Raw genomic sequence first — 15,938 nt, 5'->3', positions numbered from 1 at the left:
GTGTTAGCATTTGCCTCTCATTTGTGAGATAGTGATTTGTGCTGAATGCTAACCATCACAGTTCAAGAAAACAAGCTGCCCCTTTCCTACGAGTGCAAGTCTTACAGAACAAGAGCAAAACAAATTAAATCTCTGACAACAACTCCTGTGTGCAGACAGACTCATGGTGTGATTCTAGGCAGAAAACGATATTTGATTGGCAATTTCAAAGCACATTTACTACTGTGGTAGAGCAAGTGATAATTACTGTAACAGCCTGACACATTTTCCTTATAGTTTAGAGAGGCAGAAAAGAGCACATGTCCTAACAGCTACTTGAGACCATGAGCATGTGGAACCTGGGTGAGTGATTAGACTAGAGCAAAGGAAATGAGCCTTCGTGACGCTGAATGTGTAGCGTTACACACTGCTATCTGAAATACCACACAGTGCTGAATATTAAGCATGGGAGTGCAGGACAAGCAGCTGCCTGTGTGCTAAGAGTGTGCTTCTGGAGACTGTGTATTGTCAGGTGCAAGAGAGATCTGCATGGACGCTTGCACAACTGCATGAAGACTGCAGAGATGTATGTAAGAGTACATGTGTGGTAAGGTTTAATTAGAGTTTTGAACATATAGGAACTACCTCACCCATTGCAGGAGTGGAAGGAAAATCTACCATGTTGATTTCAAATGTGTTAGCATTTGCCTCTCATTTATGAGATATTGATTTGTGCTGAATGCTAACCATCACAGTTCAAGAAAACAAGCTGCCCCTTTCCTGCGAGTGCAAGTCTTACAGAACAAGAGCAACACAAATTAAATCTCTTACAACAATTCCTGTGTGCAGACAGACTCATGGTGTGATTCTAGGCAGAAAACGATATTTGATTGGCAATTTCAAAGCACATTTACTACTGTGGTAGAGCAAGTGATAATTACTGTAACAGCCTGACACATTTTCCTTATAGTTTAGAGAGGCAGAAAAGAGCACATGTCCTAACAGCTACTTGAGACCATGAGCATGTGGAACCTGGGTGAGTGATTAGACTAGAGCAAAGGAAATGAGCCTTGGTGACGTTGAATGTGTTAGCGTTACACACTGCTATCTGAAATACCACACAGTGCTGAATATTAAGCATGGGAGTGCAGGACAAGCAGCTGCCTGTGTGCTAAGAGTGTGCTTCTGGAGACTGTGTATTGTCAGCTGCAAGAGAGATCTGCATGGACGCTTGCACAACTGCATGAAGACTGCAGAGATGTATGTAAGAGTTCATGTGTGGTAAGGGTTAATTGGAGTTTTGAACATGTAGGAACTACCTCACCCATTGCAGGAGTGGAAGGAAAATCTACCATGTTGATTTCAAATGTGTTAGCATTTGCCTCTCATTTGTGAGATAGTGATTTGTGCTGAATGCTAACCATCACAGTTCAAGAAAACAAGCTGCCCCTTTCCTACGAGTGCAAGTCTTACAGAACAAGAGCAACACGAATTAAATCTCTGACAACAATTCCTGTGTGCAGACAGACTCATGGTGTGATTCTAGGCAGAAAACGATATTTGATTGCCAATTTCAAAGCACATTTACTACTGTGGTAGAGCAAGTGATAACTACTGTAACAGCCTGACACATTTTCCTTATAGTTTAGAGAGGCAGAAAAGAGCACATGTCCTAACAGCTACTTGAGACCATGAGCATGTGGAACCTGGGTGAGTGAATTGACTAGAGCAAAATAAATGAGCCTTGGTGACGTTGAATGTGTTAGCGTTACACACTGCTATCTGAAATACCACACAGTGCTGAATATTAAGCATGGGAGTGCAGGACAAGCAGCTGCCTGTGTGCTAAGAGTGTTCTTCTGGAGACTGTGTATTGTCAGGTGCAAGAGAGATCTGCATGGACGCTTGCACAACTGCATGAAGACTGCAGAGATGTATGTAAGAGTACATGTGTGGTAAGGTTTAATTGGAGTTTTGAACATATAGGATCTACCTCACCCATTGCAGGAGTGGAACAAAAATCTACCATGTTGATTTCAAATGTGTTAGCATTTGCCTCTCATTTGTGAGATAGTGATTTATGCTGAATGCTAACCATCACAGTTCAAGAAAACAAGCTGCCCCTTTCCTACGAGTGCAAGTCTTACAGAACAAGAGCAACACAAATTAAATCTCTGACAACAACTCCTGTGTGCAGACAGACTCATGGTGTGATTCTAGGCAGAAAACGATATTTGATTGGCAATTTCAAAGCACATTTACTACTGTGGTAGAGCAAGTGATAATTACTGTAACAGCCTGACACATTTTCCTTATAGTTTAGAGAGGCAGAAAAGAGTACATGTCCTAACAGCTACTTGAGACCATGAGCATGTGGAACCTGGGTGAGTGATTAGACTAGAGCAAAGGAAATGAGCCTTGGTGACGCTGAATGTGTTAGCGTTACACACTGCTATCTGAAATACCACACAGTGCTGAATATTAAGCATGGGAGTGCAGGACAAGCAGCTGCCTGTGTGCTAAGAGTGTGCTTCTGGAGACTGTGTATTGTCAGGTGCAAGAGAGATCTGCATGGACGCTTGCACAACTGCATGAAGACTGCAGAGATGTATGTAAGAGTACATGTGTGGTAAGGTTTAATTGGAGTTTTGAACATGTAGAATCTACCTCACCCATTGCAGGAGTGGAACAAAAATCTACCATGTTGATTTCAAATGTGTTAGCATTTGCCTCTCATTTGTGAGATAGTGATTTGTGCTGAATGCTAACCATCACAGTTCAAGAAAACAAGCTGCCCCTTTCCTACGAGTGCAAGTCGTACAGAACAAGAGCAACACGAATTAAATCTCTGACAACAATTCCTGTGTGCAGACAGACTCATGGTGTGATTCTAGGCAGAAAACGATATTTGATTGGCAATTTCAAAGCACATTTACTACTGTGGTAGAGCAAGTGATAATTACTGTAACAGCCTGACACATTTTCCTTATAGTTCAGAGAGGCAGAAAAGAGCACATGTCCTAACAGCTACTTGAGACCATGAGCATGTGGAACCTGGGTGAGTGAATTGACTAGAGCAAAATAAATGAGCCTTGGTGACGTTGAATGTGTTAGCGTTACACACTGCTATCTGAAATACCACACAGTGCTGAATATTAAGCATGGGAGTGCAAGACAAGCAGCTGCCTGTGTGCTAAGAGTGTGCTTCTGGAGACTGTGTATTGTCAGGTGCAAGAGAGATCTGCATGGACGCTTGCACAACTGCATGAAGACTGCAGAGATGTATGTAAGAGTACATGTGTGGTAAGGTTTAATTGGAGTTTTGAACATATAGGATCTACCTCACCCATTGCAGGAGTGGAACAAAAATCTACCATGTTGATTTCAAATGTGTTACCATTTGCCTCTCATTTATGAGATATTGATTTGTGCTGAATGCTAACCATCACAGTTCAAGAAAACAAGCTGCCCCTTTCCTGCGAGTGCAAGTCTTACAGAACAAGAGCAACACAAATTAAATCTCTTACAACAATTCCTGTGTGCAGACAGACTCATGGTGTGATTCTAGGCAGAAAACGATATTTGATTGGCAATTTCAAAGCACATTTACTACTGTGGTAGAGCAAGTGATAATCACTGTAACAGCCTGACACATTTTCCTTATAGTTTAGAGAGGCAGAAAAGAGCACATGTCCTAACAGCTACTTGAGACCATGAGCATGTGCAACCTGGGTGAGTGAATTGACTAGAGCAAAATAAATGAGCCTTGGTGACGTTGAATGTGTTAGCGTTACACACTGCTATCTGAAATACCACACAGTGCTGAATATTAAGCATGGGAGTGCAAGACAAGCAGCTGCCTGTGTGCTAAGAGTGTGCTTCTGGAGACTGTGTATTGTCAGGTGCAAGAGAGATCTGCATGGACGCTTGCACAACTGCATGAAGACTGCAGAGATGTATGTAAGAGTACATGTGTGGTAAGGTTTAATTGGAGTTTTGAACATATAGGATCGACCTCACCCATTGCAGGAGTGGAACAAAAATCTACCATGTTGATTTCAAATGTGTTACCATTTGCCTCTCATTTGTGAGATAGTGATTTGTGCTGAATGCTAACCATCACAGTTCAAGAAAACAAGCTGCCCCTTTCCTACGAGTGCAAGTCTTACAGAACAAGAGCAACACAAATTAAATCTCTGACAACAACTCCTGTGTGCAGACAGACTCATGGTGTGATTCTAGGCAGAAAACGATATTTGATTGGCAATTTCAAAGCACATTTACTACTGTGGTAGAGCAAGTGATAATTACTGTAACAGCCTGACACATTTTCCTTATAGTTTAGAGAGGCAGAAAAGAGCACATGTCCTAACAGCTACTTGAGACCATGAGCATGTGGAACCTGGGTGAGTGATTAGACTAGAGCAAAGGAAATGAGCCTTCGTGACGCTGAATGTGTAGCGTTACACACTGCTATCTGAAATACCACACAGTGCTGAATATTAAGCATGGGAGTGCAGGACAAGCAGCTGCCTGTCTGCTAAGAGTGTGCTTCTGGAGACTGTGTATTGTCAGGTGCAAGAGAGATCTGCATGGACGCTTGCACAACTGCATGAAGACTGCAGAGATGTATGTAAGAGTACATGTGTGGTAAGGGTTAATTGGAGTTTTGAACATGTAGGAACTACCTCACCCATTGCAGGAGTGGAAGGAAAATCTACCATGTTGATTTCAAATGTGTTAGCATTTGCCTCTCATTTATGAGATATTGATTTGTGCTGAATGCTAACCATCACAGTTCAAGAAAACAAGCTGCCCCTTTCCTGCGAGTGCAAGTCTTACAGAACAAGAGCAACACAAATTAAACCTCTTACAACAATTCCTGTGTGCAGACAGACTCATGGTGTGATTCTAGGCAGAAAACGATATTTGATTGGCAATTTCAAAGCACATTTACTACTGTGGTAGAGCAAGTGATAATTACTGTAACAGCCTGACACATTTTCCTTATAGTTTAGAGAGGCAGAAAAGAGCACATGTCCTAACAGCTACTTGAGACCATGAGCATGTGGAACCTGGGTGAGTGATTAGACTAGAGCAAAGGAAATGAGCCTTGGTGACGTTGAATGTGTTAGCGTTACACACTGCTATCTGAAATACCACACAGTGCTGAATATTAAGCATGGGAGTGCAGGACAAGCAGCTGCCTGTGTGCTAAGAGTGTGCTTCTGGAGACTGTGTATTGTCAGGTGCAAGAGAGATCTGCATGGACGCTTGCACAACTGCATGAAGACTGCAGAGATGTATGTAAGAGTTCATGTGTGGTAAGGGTTAATTGGAGTTTTGAACATGTAGGAACTACCTCACCCATTGCAGGAGTGGAAGGAAAATCTACCATGTTGATTTCAAATGTGTTAGCATTTGCCTCTCATTTGTGAGATAGTGATTTGTGCTGAATGCTAACCATCACAGTTCAAGAAAACAAGCTGCCCCTTTCCTACGAGTGCAAGTCTTACAGAACAAGAGCAACACGAATTAAATCTCTGACAACAATTCCTGTGTGCAGACAGACTCATGGTGTGATTCTAGGCAGAAAACGATATTTGATTGGCAATTTCAAAGCACATTTACTACTGTGGTAGAGCAAGTGATAATTACTGTAACAGCCTGACACATTTTCCTTATAGTTTAGAGAGGCAGAAAAGAGCACATGTCCTAACAGCTACTTGAGACCATGAGCATGTGGAACCTGGGTGAGTGAATTGACTAGAGCAAAATAAATGAGCCTTGGTGACGTTGAATGTGTTAGCGTTACACACTGCTATCTGAAATACCACACAGTGCTGAATATTAAGCATGGGAGTGCAGGACAAGCAGCTGCCTGTGTGCTAAGAGTGTGCTTCTGGAGACTGTGTATTGTCAGGTGCAAGATAGATCTGCATGGACGCTTGCACAACTGCATGAAGACTGCAGAGATGTATGTAAGAGTACATGTGTGGTAAGGTTTAATTGGAGTTTTGAACATATAGGATCTACCTCACCCATTGCAGGAGTGGAACAAAAATCTACCATGTTGATTTCAAATGTGTTAGCATTTGCCTCTCATTTGTGAGATAGTGATTTATGCTGAATGCTAACCATCACAGTTCAAGAAAACAAGCTGCCCCTTTCCTACAAGTGCAAGTCTTACAGAACAAGAGCAACACAAATTAAATCTCTGACAACAACTCCTGTGTGCAGACAGACTCATGGTGTGATTCTAGGCAGAAAACGATATTTGATTGGCAATTTCAAAGCACATTTACTACTGTGGTAGAGCAAGTGATAATTACTGTAACAGCCTGACACATTTTCCTTATAGTTTAGAGAGGCAGAAAAGAGTACATGTCCTAACAGCTACTTGAGACCATGAGCATGTGGAACCTGGGTGAGTGATTAGACTAGAGCAAAGGAAATGAGCCTTGGTGACGCTGAATGTGTTAGCGTTACACACTGCTATCTGAAATACCACACAGTGCTGAATATTAAGCATGGGAGTGCAGGACAAGCAGCTGCCTGTGTGCTAAGAGTGTGCTTCTGGAGACTGTGTATTGTCAGGTGCAAGAGAGATCTGCATGGACGCTTGCACAACTGCATGAAGACTGCAGAGATGTATGTAAGAGTACATGTGTGGTAAGGTTTAATTGGAGTTTTGAACATGTAGGATCTACCTCACCCATTGCAGGAGTGGAACAAAAATCTACCATGTTGATTTCAAATGTGTTAGCATTTGCCTCTCATTTGTGAGATAGTGATTTGTGCTGAATGCTAACCATCACAGTTCAAGAAAACAAGCTGCCCCTTTCCTACGAGTGCAAGTCTTACAGAACAAGAGCAACACGAATTAAATCTCTTACAACAATTCCTGTGTGCAGACAGACTCATGGTGTGATTCTAGGCAGAAAACGATATTTGATTGGCAATTTCAAAGCACATTTACTACTGTGGTAGAGCAAGTGATAATTACTGTAACAGCCTGACACATTTTCCTTATAGTTTAGAGAGGCAGAAAAGAGCACATGTCCTAACAGCTACTTGAGACCATGAGCATGTGGAACCTGGGTGAGTGAATTGACTAGAGCAAAATAAATGAGCCTTGGTGACGTTGAATGTGTTAGCGTTACACACTGCTATCTGAAATACCACACAGTGCTGAATATTAAGTATGGGAGTGCAGGACAAGCAGCTGCCTGTGTGCTAAGAGTGTGCTTCTGGAGACTGTGTATTGTCAGGTGCAAGAGAGATCTGCATGGACGCTTGCACAACTGCATGAAGACTGCAGAGATGTATGTAAGAGTACATGTGTGGTAAGGTTTAATTGGAGTTTTGAACGTATAGGATCTACCTCACCCATTGCAGGAGTGGAACAAAAATCTACCATGTTGATTTCAAATGTGTTAGCATTTGCCTCTCATTTGTGAGATAGTGATGTGCTGAATGCTTACCATCACAGTTCAAGAAAACAAGCTGCCCCTTTCCTACGAGTGCAAGTCTTACAGAACAAGAGCAAAACAAATTAAATCTCTGACAACAACTCCTGTGTGCAGACAGACTCATGGTGTGATTCTAGGCAGAAAACGATATTTGATTGGCAATTTCAAAGCACATTTACTACTGTGGTAGAGCAAGTGATAATTACTGTAACAGCCTGACACATTTTCCTTATAGTTTAGAGAGGCAGAAAAGAGCACATGTCCTAACAGCTACTTGAGACCATGAGCATGTGGAACCTGGGTGAGTGATTAGACTAGAGCAAAGGAAATGAGCCTTCGTGACGCTGAATGTGTAGCGTTACACACTGCTATCTGAAATACCACACAGTGCTGAATATTAAGCATGGGAGTGCAGGACAAGCAGCTGCCTGTCTGCTAAGAGTGTGCTTCTGGAGACTGTGTATTGTCAGGTGCAAGAGAGATCTGCATGGACGCTTGCACAACTGCATGAAGACTGCAGAGATGTATGTAAGAGTACATGTGTGGTAAGGGTTAATTGGAGTTTTGAACATGTAGGAACTACCTCACCCATTGCAGGAGTGGAAGGAAAATCTACCATGTTGATTTCAAATGTGTTAGCATTTGCCTCTCATTTGTGAGATATTGATTTGTGCTGAATGCTAACCATCACAGTTCAAGAAAACAAGCTGCCCCTTTCCTGCGAGTGCAAGTCTTACAGAACAAGAGCAACACAAATTAAATCTCTTACAACAATTCCTGTGTGCAGACAGACTCATGGTGTGATTCTAGGCAGAAAACGATATTTGATTGGCAATTTCAAAGCACATTTACTACTGTGGTAGAGCAAGTGATAATTACTGTAACAGCCTGACACATTTTCGTTATAGTTTAGAGAGGCAGAAAAGAGCACATGTCCTAACAGCTACTTGAGACCATGAGCATGTGGAACCTGGGTGAGTGATTAGACTAGAGCAAAGGAAATGAGCCTTGGTGACGTTGAATGTGTTAGCGTTTCACACTGCTATCTGAAATACCACACAGTGCTGAATATTAAGCATGGGAGTGCAGGACAAGCAGCTGCCTGTGTGCTAAGAGTGTGCTTCTGGAGACTGTGTATTGTCAGCTGCAAGAGAGATCTGCATGGACGCTTGCACAACTGCATGAAGACTGCAGAGATGTATGTAAGAGTTCATGTGTGGTAAGGGTTAATTGGAGTTTTGAACATGTAGGAACTACCTCACCCATTGCAGGAGTGGAAGGAAAATCTACCATGTTGATTTCAAATGTGTTAGCATTTGCCTCTCATTTGTGAGATAGTGATTTGTGCTGAATGCTAACCATCACAGTTCAAGAAAACAAGCTGCCCCTTTCCTACGAGTGCACGTCTTACAGAACAAGAGCAACACGAATTAAATCTCTGACAACAATTCCTGTGTGCAGACAGACTCATGGTGTGATTCTAGGCAGAAAACGATATTTGATTGCCAATTTCAAAGCACATTTACTACTGTGGTAGAGCAAGTGATAATTACTGTAACAGCCTGACACATTTTCCTTATAGTTTAGAGAGGCAGAAAAGAGCACATGTCCTAACAGCTACTTGAGACCATGAGCATGTGGAACCTGGGTGAGTGAATTGACTAGAGCAAAATAAATGAGCCTTGGTGACATTGAATGTGTTAGCGTTACACACTGCTATCTGAAATACCACACAGTGCTGAATATTAAGCATGGGAGTGCAGGACAAGCAGCTGCCTGTGTGCTAAGAGTGTGCTTCTGGAGACTGTGTATTGTCAGGTGCAAGATAGATCTGCATGGACGCTTGCACAACTGCATGAAGACTGCAGAGATGTATGTAAGAGTACATGTGTGGTAAGGTTTAATTGGAGTTTTGAACATATAGGATCTACCTCACCCATTGCAGGAGTGGAACAAAAATCTACCATGTTGATTTCAAATGTGTTAGCATTTGCCTCTCATTTGTGAGATAGTGATTTATGCTGAATGCTAACCATCACAGTTCAAGAAAACAAGCTGCCCCTTTCCTACGAGTGCAAGTCTTACAGAACAAGAGCAACACAAATTAAATCTCTGACAACAACTCCTGTGTGCAGACAGACTCATGGTGTGATTCTAGGCAGAAAACGATATTTGATTGGCAATTTCAAAGCACATTTACTACTGTGGTAGAGCAAGTGATAATTACTGTAACAGCCTGACACATTTTCCTTATAGTTTAGAGAGGCAGAAAAGAGTACATGTCCTAACAGCTACTTGAGACCATGAGCATGTGGAACCTGGGTGAGTGATGAGACTAGAGCAAAGGAAATGAGCCTTGGTGACGCTGAATGTGTTAGCGTTACACACTGCTATCTGAAATACCACACAGTGCTGAATATTAAGCATGGGAGTGCAGGACAAGCAGCTGCCTGTGTGCTAAGAGTGTGCTTCTGGAGACTGTGTATTGTCAGGTGCAATGTGGTAAATAAAATATTACGCTCTATGTATTTCAGAATATCAATAAGATCATGCATAAAGCAAGAGGCTGAGTCTGTGGTATCAGGTTCATAAAGGGATTTATTCCAATAACTCGAGTCAAAGGGAGAATATTTCCATCACCAAAATTGGATCTGGAAAGGGGCTCAAAAGTATTCTCAATATTCTCAAAACATTATTCACAGAGTACAGTATATATACATTTCTCAATTGTACGTAAGCAAAAGAGCGAGAGAGAATGAGATAAGAGCATGTGGGCGTGTAAGTAGGCGTGAAGGTGGGCGTCCATGTGGGCGTCCACTTGATGATAATGGGTAATTTGTCATGTGTGGGTGGATACCTGGAGAATCCTGCAATGTCAGCAGAAATATTTGGCAGAGATGCGTGCACAGTCGCATGACGTGTGATTGACGTGCAACTAGAGGGAGAAAGGGACTTGACATTTAGCTCTACATGTGGAGACAAAAGTCTGGGGTTATGTCAACCTAATCCCAAATCATATCTAATATCCTATGTTTAAAGAACTGTGTTATCCAAAAAGAAAGGTCTCTCGAACAAAATCTATTCTATACTGACTGTGAGTGCGTGTACAAGCGTCTAAGTGTCTACACTAGATGCGAGGGCAGAAATCTTCCATAGTAACAGGGCTATGAATTACTTGCATAAAGACAGAGAAGCCGGGCCTTTTGCTCGGTAGCTGGAAGAATGTTTACTTAAACTACTAGACAGGAATGCATTGGGTAGGGAGCGGAGCAGATAATCACAAGGTGAAATACAGTTTTTGGCAGGCAACAGGCTGGAGTCAGGCACCGTTAGCCGCGCAGGGAATAGGACAAAGTTCATGGATACAGATTCGAGCTCAGACTGGAGCTTTCAGAGGCAGAAGGCAGGAAAAGGCTTAACGGCAGAATCAGGGCCTACTCGCCTGGACTGAAAAATGGGATAAATGAACCATATAAAGCCGGTGGCCTTTCATACTTAGAAATAGAATATCCGGCCCATTCATGGCGGATCTGAAAGAGGACATGTTGACGGTGGACGCACAAGTGTTTGCGTCTTCATAACTGGAACTGGAGGGAACATACATGTACTTGTGATTTATACATGAAACCGTTGGGGTCCAAGATAGGGGACATAACTGATCATAAAAATCCATATTTCCACATTCCCTCCTTGTCCCCTACTTGCCCTTAAGAGATATCAATCTTCATCAATCCGTTCATCTGTTCATATAACATCATTTGTTCTTCTTTTTTCTTCCGGGATGAATGAAATTTTGGTGGTGGAATACACGATGTGGCACACAGACCACAAATCGCTGGTCCACATTGTAGGCATAAGCAGCAACTGAATAGCATGAGAAAGCCAATACCTAGGAAGGATAGGACCCTCCATCCAAAGGTAGATAATACACTCCAAAACCAACCGGACCAAGTCCAGGTGCCTGGATTCTGGTGTATCTGGCTTACAATCTTATGAAGGCGAGTTATGGCTTTATATACAGATGGCGAATTTTCTGGTATGAAAATGCAACAGCTTGATCCGATGACCCTACAAGCTCCGCCCCTATCGGCCAGGATAACGTCAAGGACAAGACGATTTTGAAGCACAACAATCCGCATAGCAGACTGCTCTTCTGTTAAATTGCCTAAGGCGGAAATAGTTTCGTTCACTACTGCTTCAAGGGTTCTGGTTAATCTACGTATCAGCTTACTATTGGTAACTGTACCTATATAGGGAAAGAGACCTTTATTGAAATCTGTGTATTTTTCCCATGCTGTCTCAGTGTAATCGACTATTGGGAGATCTCTCCGTTCTCTATTGTGTACTAAATGAGAATTTCTATGATAATCAGGAGGAGCTAGGAAAACAGGTGGCAAAAGGAATCCGATGTAGCAGGTACCATCCCAATCTAGAGGTAGGCGTATATATGCGGTCTGGCCACATATAAAGTAGGAATGACGAGAAGCTCTAAATGTAGACTTGCCTTGATCACTGAATTTTATTACAGTGGTGCATTTACTATGGCCCATGTGTATGGAGCCATTCTTTCTTATACATAATTCCCCTTTTACTGGGAATACGGACATGGCGGGCAAGATTGGTGTAGCTTCAGATTCAACGTTCAGGATCATGAGGTTAAGTGTAAAATTACCTAATCCATATACTTCATTTTCTAGATCAGTTCCTGTTCTTTTGGGAAGTCCCTCCTTGTTAGGGTAGCAGACTTTAAGCAAAACTAAGTTCAGGTTTCCCCATACCCAGTTGTCTTGATAAACTGCGGAATTCGAATCTAGGGAATTAATCAAACTAAACCATGCTCCACAGGAGCCATTGTGTGTGAACGGATAGAGAAAGAGGGGCAAAACTCCCTTATAGTTCTGATAGGGGGGGAGTCGGCCACAGACCCAGCAGTCTGTAGCATTGCTAGTCTGATGTGAATGGTGCAGCATCTGAATAAAGGTATTGTTGCGTAAGGCAAGTCGATATGATAGCTCATAGGATGGCAGATCACTAAATGTGTGCTTTATGGTATCATTAGTGGAGGAGTGTAAAAGTGAGGCAATAGGAGGAAAAATAGCATGTAGTATTAAGCTGATACATATTATCGTGATGCACATCTTGCTCTTTTTTTTTTATCAATGTTATTGTCCAAGATCTTATGCAAGCCAGAATACATGTTCAACCGCTTCACCACCTAGTGGACTTAATTGATCAAACGGGTTCTGACTTCTTAGATCAAAGTTTAGCTTTGTGGAAACTTCTGGGGAGTCTCCTCTAGAAAATGGTGTTCAAAATCCAAAATCCAAGTTCAAAGTCTTTTTCCTTTGTAAAAGAGTGGTGAAGGTGCACTTTGACTTTAACGGCCGTCCCCGTGGTCCAGAGCACTGACTTTGGCGCCTTCCATCCAGGAGCGATGGAGTATTCTTTGACCTGGGTGTTGTCAGGGAAGGCGGCAGCAACCTGCGGACAACAAGAGAGTAGTGCAGACATCAAGGAAGCCAGGTAATCTGTCAGCATCAGTAATCTTTTAGGCATTGGAGTGCCCACATATTTGGTGGTCTACCAAAGACCACTTCATAGGGAGATAAGCCTGTTCTAGAATGAGCTACCATTCGCATGTAAAAGAGGGCAACCGGCAGGGCTACCATCCAATCTACACCTTTGTCTGCGCAAATTTTTAATGTCTGATTATGTCTTTCTACAAGGCCTGCTGCTTCAGGATGTCGCACACAATGGAATTTCCAGGTATACCCTAACAGAAGGGACACCTGCTTCATTAGTACCAGGACATATTTGTAACCTCTACATCTGTTTATTTGGATATAATCCATTTGGAGCACTTCAAAAGGGTGGTCAGGTGGATGGAATCCACCTTGTTCCATCGGAATGCCTTTACCTGGATTGAATTGGCAACAGATCATACATGTTCTGACCTTTTGTTTCGCTGCTGCACGCAGGTGCTTGTTGAACCATATATTCTGTAAGCTATCTATCATTGCTTTCTCTCCTAAGTGTGCAGGACTATGTGCGGTATTTATAATCACTTGTACCATCGAATCAGGAAGAAACCATGTGGATTTGCCCTTATTCATCCAACCCTGATCAGTCAGTACCCCTCCTTGTTCCGACCATTTCTTTAATTCGTCCATAGTAGCATGTGTCTGTATGTCTTGTACATCCTTGGAAGGATCCCTAACTGTCATGGCTTTGGACACTTATTGAACCTGTAACTTTGTCATGTCTAGTGGGGTCTGAGCTGTCTGTTTAGCTGTTCGGTCTGCCAGATCATTGCCTTGGGAAATGGTATCTGTGGCTCTAGTATGTGCTTTACATTTTAGGATAGCTATGGCTGTTGGTAAATGTATTGCTTCCAGTAGGGCTTGAATATGGGGGCCATGCTGTATCTTGGCCCCATGAGAGGTCAAGAAACCTCTTTCTCGCCAGAGAATCGGTGTAAATGTTTACTCTCAGGTGCTTAGCTCTTATGCACGCTTGTGTCAGGGCGATGAGCTCTGCTGCTTGTGCTGACAATATGTCTATTCTTTTAGTCTCTATTATTACAGTATCAGTAGTCACTGCATATGCTGCCACTAATTCTCCCGCCCCTGTCCTCATGCATGAGCCGTCAACTTATAGTGTTAGGTCGGGGTCTGGGAGTGCAACGTCTGTCAAGTCTTGTCTTGGTTTAGTCACGGTATGTATTACTTCAACACAGTCGTGTGGTGAAACGCTTTCTGTACTGGAGGGCAAAAGGGTAGCAGGATTCAGTATGTTGCATCGTCTGATCTCTATGTGTGGTTGAAATAACGTTGGCTCATAGCCTGTCAGTCTAGCTACAGTCAGGTGTTGTGTTTGTGTCCGGTTCAAGAGAACCTCTACTGCGTGTGGTACTTGTACTGTCAGAGGGTGGCCCAGCACTATCAAGTCACTTTGTCTTATGGCTAAGGCCGTTGCTGCAACTGATTTTTGGCACGCAGGCAAAGCCTGTGCTACTGGGTCTAATGTACTAGAAAAATAAGCACAGGGCTCGTGTTTTCCTGCATGATCTTGTGTTAGGACAGATAGTGCTGTTCCATCCCGCTCTGTCACAAAAAGCATAAACGATTTGTTGTAATCAGGGTTTGCTAAAACTGGTGCTTGACATAAAGCTCTCTTTAATTCTTCAAATGCCACAGTGTGTTCTTGAGGACTTTAGTCTTTTTGTGTCTTGGGCTGGGAAAAACCAGAAATCAATTGAATACGTTCCGGTGCCCACAACTAATTCCCCTGAAAGATCACAATAAAACATGAGAAAAAGGGGAAAGCACCATACCTATTTCCTCGACTTAATTTCTAAGGGGGCTAATTTCTAAGGGGCTTAATTTCTTAAGGGGCTAGCGGGAAGCGAACCTCCTCAGGGGCCAGCAGAAAGCCAATATTCTCCTCCTTCCCCCCCTTTTTGACAGGAGGAAATCTGAAACAGATTTCACTGCTGTCAAACACTATCAAACCCTGTGTCTTGTCAACACTATTAATCCCTGTGTGTAGCTACTGGGCGTAAGCAAAATTATAGGAGATACACAGCGTATTTGAAACGGCGAGGAATCCTTCAAATTAATGTACAAACCTCATTGTGTTAGCTCATAAGCTGGCCAAATGACATCTCATATGCAAATGTCCCTATTACATGAACCTACACCAACCTGAAGTCAATATTAATGCTAGTAGGCCCTAATAGGAATGCTAAATTACCTAAATATTCGGAAAACCAAGTTTAAGAACAGTTGTTAATGTTGATAATTAATAATTTATCTGCTAAAGAAATCAGTCATTTTGCAATAATTTCCACCTATACAATAAATAGCCTAATTTAAAAACAAGTCAACTTTTGGGGCCACCACTTACAAGAATGAGCTTACTAAAGCAAACTTTAAAAAGGAAATCCTGTCAGATATTTTCTCATTACCCTAAATACCGAGCCTCATTTGTCACTCTGTGGTGGCAGTCCTTATTTAAAACAGGCCTTTCAAGAGTTAAGATGCGAGTGCACAGATCATAATTGTTCCTTAATGTCCAATCTGGAAACATATGACCAAGGCTGCCTGTCTATAAGAGAAAGGCAGTTATGTGAAAAATATGTTAGTCTTGCATAGCCTTTTTCTTTTGTTTCATTCATCTCCAACACCAATTAGACATACACTGATAACGTGTTGTCTGCTATTTTGACAGCATGATAATGGTAATATCATGTCTGTGAATTTTAGTAATTGTGAACAAGTTCCAGCCAAGCGCTGTGCAAAGATTGCCGTCGTCACGACCATCTCTGTACTTGCACAGGAGAACTTTGTATTAAACGCTAAACAGACTGGTCAATACAACACAAAAACAAAACATATATAAAATACATATGCCAAGCCATCAGTATACCAAGCACAGAAAGCATAGACACTAACATATATAAATGAGCAGTGATGCGCAATTATAGTA

The sequence above is a fragment of the Triturus cristatus genome, chromosome 4_2 (genome assembly GCF_964204655.1).
Source record: "Triturus cristatus chromosome 4_2, aTriCri1.1, whole genome shotgun sequence".
Taxonomy (NCBI): Eukaryota; Metazoa; Chordata; class Amphibia; order Caudata; family Salamandridae; genus Triturus; species Triturus cristatus.
Note: the sequence above shows the minus strand (reverse complement) of the source record.